The sequence below is a fragment of the Musa acuminata genome, chromosome BXJ3-8, assembly GCF_036884655.1.
Source record: "Musa acuminata AAA Group cultivar baxijiao chromosome BXJ3-8, Cavendish_Baxijiao_AAA, whole genome shotgun sequence".
NCBI classification, from domain to species: Eukaryota; Viridiplantae; Streptophyta; class Magnoliopsida; order Zingiberales; family Musaceae; genus Musa; species Musa acuminata.
Genome location: NC_088356.1, coordinates 51,054,992 through 51,058,424, shown reverse-complemented (window position 1 = coordinate 51,058,424; position 3,433 = coordinate 51,054,992). Strand labels below are relative to the sequence as shown.

The window sequence follows — 3,433 nt, the reverse complement described above, 5'->3', positions numbered from 1 at the left end:
AAAAACAATGATACTTTTTGAAAAACAGAAAAGAAAAACTTTTTCATAAAAGTCACCCTATAATATATATATATATATATATATATATATATATATATATATATGTATATATATTAAAATAATTTTAAATATTTTTCATTAAAAAGTTTAATTTCAAGCAAAAATTACTAATATATAGAAAATGTAATATCAATCGCTTTGATTTAACAATCAACCATGAAAATTAATTGCATTGATAATTATATAAGTATTAAATATATAGGAACATATACGTGACACTTCAATTTGGAGGGATATAAGGTGGCGTTTGGTTCATTGGATATGGAGGGATATTCTTCGGTGCCCGAGAAATGAAAAAGGACTCGACATCGGAGCATCCACTCGTTGTTGGACCCAAAGTCGCCGCCGATAAGATTGCACGAATCTCAAACGATCTTTTATTTTGAATAAAAAAACCATAAATATCATCAATTAATTCTGATAAGATTAAATACGTATGGTTGAGATGAGAAGTAGAAACCCGGACACATGATTTTAAGTAAACGAACGCGGCCCGCTAAAACTTACCAATCAAAATACGCCTCTCTGATGGGACCCTGGTCGGTCCCACCGGGTTCTCCTTTGGGTCGACGGCGATGGCGATCTAAGAATGCGGAGAGCAGTCCAAAGAATGAACGGCTGGAATGTGGGGATCGTTGATCTGTCTGTTTGTGGCTGTAAGATTCTCAATCGTCTTCTTCGTCCAACGTAGAACACGGAAGGAAGCAACGTGGACCTTTCGAGCACGCAAGAGTCGGACGTTGGCATGGAGGCTTCCATGGCACTTGTTTGGACTCATGGCGAATGACAAGAAGGATCCCATGGAATGAAAGTGAAGTTACGTGAGTGCAGCAGTGTCCTTTTTCTTGTACACATATGCTTGCGCACAGTGGAGGTAGAGAACCAACTCGAGAATACTGAGCCCCGCGAGAAGCCAGTAGAAGTAATCAAGATGAGCGCGGTTGAGATTGTTGGAAAACCAAGTCTCTCCCATTACGCCAGTTATTTTGTTGATCGCAGAGATCATGAATCCGTCGATGAAGCTGCCGACGCCGAAGATGCTCATGAAGAGGGCCACCCCGAGACTCCTCAGTGCATCAGGGACTTGGTCGTAGAAGAACTCCAGCAACCCGGTTACCGAGAAAGCATCCGCCACGCCGGAAAGAACGTACTGAGGCACCAGCCACCAGATGCTCAGTGGAATGGTTGCTTCGGGCTGATCCACCAGGCCGAACTCTCTCGCAGTTCGGAGCCTCTTCGTCTCCACCAGGGCTGCCACCACGATAGAGATCAGAGAGATCACCTTTCCGATGCCGATCCTCTGAAGCATCGTGATGCCAGAAGGAAGACCTGTGAACCTTCTGGCTGCGGGCACGAGAAAGCGATCATAGATGGGAGTGAAAGCGGCGGCGGAGGCACTGATAAGGCTTAGCAGCGCCGCTGGTGGCACTCGAAAGTTCGAGCTGCTGATGCTCCTGTCCAAAGTACTGGCTTGCTTAGTGAAGAAGGTGGATGGCTGGTTAAGCACGGCGGCGTAGATCAAGCACGTCGCCCATGTGGGGAACAGTCGAAGCAACCTCTTAGCTTCCTCTACATCTCCAACACTGCATGCCCACAAACCAATCTTCGTTAGTCCAAAAGAAAATATATTGTCGACAGATAACGGGGCAGTATTACTCAGATTGGTGACGTTCTGTGTCTGCTTCGGCCGTAGTTCTTGCCAATGCAACGAGTGTTTTGCCGATACGGGCGAAGGGGCTCAAATCTTCCAGGAGATAGAAGCGGTAAGTTCTCGTCCCAAGCAAGAAGACCAGAAGACCAAACAGCATCACCATGATTGAGATTTCAAACCCGAGGACAAAACCCAGGTTATCCTGGACATAGCTGAGGACTACAAACCCAACAAGAATGCCACAATATATTGCAAAGTACCACCAGTTGAAGAAAGCGCTCCTTGCGATTGATTCCTCGGGATCGGTTTGGTCGAACTGGTCAGCTGCAAATGCCTGGACACTGGGTTTATGACCTCCTTGAGCGAGTGCCACCAGGTACAGGGACGCGTAGAACAAGGCCACTTGGGCAAGAGAGGGTGTGCAGGCCACTTCATCCACTGCGCCGCCACATTTTGCCAGATGGAAGGATGGCAACGCAGATGACAATGTCAGCATGCCTAAACCCTGCGGGTCCCCTCCATTGGAAGAACACAAAAAAAGAAAAACAAAAAAAGAAGGTGCAGAAGAGATTTCACAGGGAAGAGGGCCCCTGTTAGACAACTCAAAGTTGAGCTGATTACCTTTTATAGTTTAATATTATTATCTCCATCTCTATCCTTATATTTAAACAAATTATATTGATATCTATATAGTACTGAAAACGAAACATCTAAGTTTATATATCTCAACATCGTAAATTTTATCAATAAAAACATAAAAAAAAAAAAAAAATTTAATATTTCAATTAATGATGATGAACATCAATGGTGATAAATGACGTCGATAATGACAGATGACAACATCGTTAGATATCACAGTTGATTATTATAAATAAGGATAATAGTAACGGGAGGAGAGAGACGCTTGGTACTTGTATTGATAACTCTTTTGTCGTTCGATAATTATGTCAACGTCAACACAATTATCGAGTGACGAAATAATCATTTATTAGATATCATTTTACCTTATACTTTTATATTTCTATAATAAAATCGATAAAGTTAGAATAAATAAACTAATATTTTTTTTCATAATTATAAAAAAATATTAATATAATTTTTAAAAATATTGAAATCGGAATGCTTAAAAATAACTAACTACATACGCTAAAATATAATTAGCCATTTAACATCACTCAGCTTCGTCACTCGAGGGACGGGGGAGCACGCACCAGGATGTAGAGGAGAGAGGCGATGACGACGGTCCGATGGCGCCCCACGTAAGAGTCGGCGACGACAGCGCCCAGGAAGGGCAGCAGACACGCCACTCCCTTCCACGTGCTGATAGCGGCCGCAGCTGTCGCCGTCGGCTCATTGAGCGGACCGGTGAGTTAGATTATCAGGTTGGAGGACAACCCGAAGAAGGCGAACCGCTCGGCAACCTCCACCACTGCAAGCCACGAGTCGAGATCAACCGGACGGCCGAGATCGAGGAGGAAGTGGGGAGGGGGGGGGATCGATACCTATGATAAAGAGGGCGGAGGTCCAGCCGCCAATGGCGGATCTGGAGGCGGGACGGCCGAGGTAGTCGACGACGCCGACCATGAGGTCGGACGGGTGGCGGTGGAGGCTGAGGAGCGGATCCGTGGCCATGGCCCCGACGATACCCGCTCTCCCTTCCTTTTCGTTCGTCCCAGACACCAAGAAGTGATGGCAGCCGCCTCTGATGTGTGGAACGGGGGA

The 3,433-nt window shown here is 45.1% G+C and overlaps 1 pseudogene; it reads right to left on the bottom strand.

Annotated features, from left to right (window-relative positions):
- Positions 1–866: 866 nt before the first annotated feature.
- LOC103996427 (protein NRT1/ PTR FAMILY 5.10-like) lies at positions 867–3,433 on the bottom strand (annotated as a pseudogene).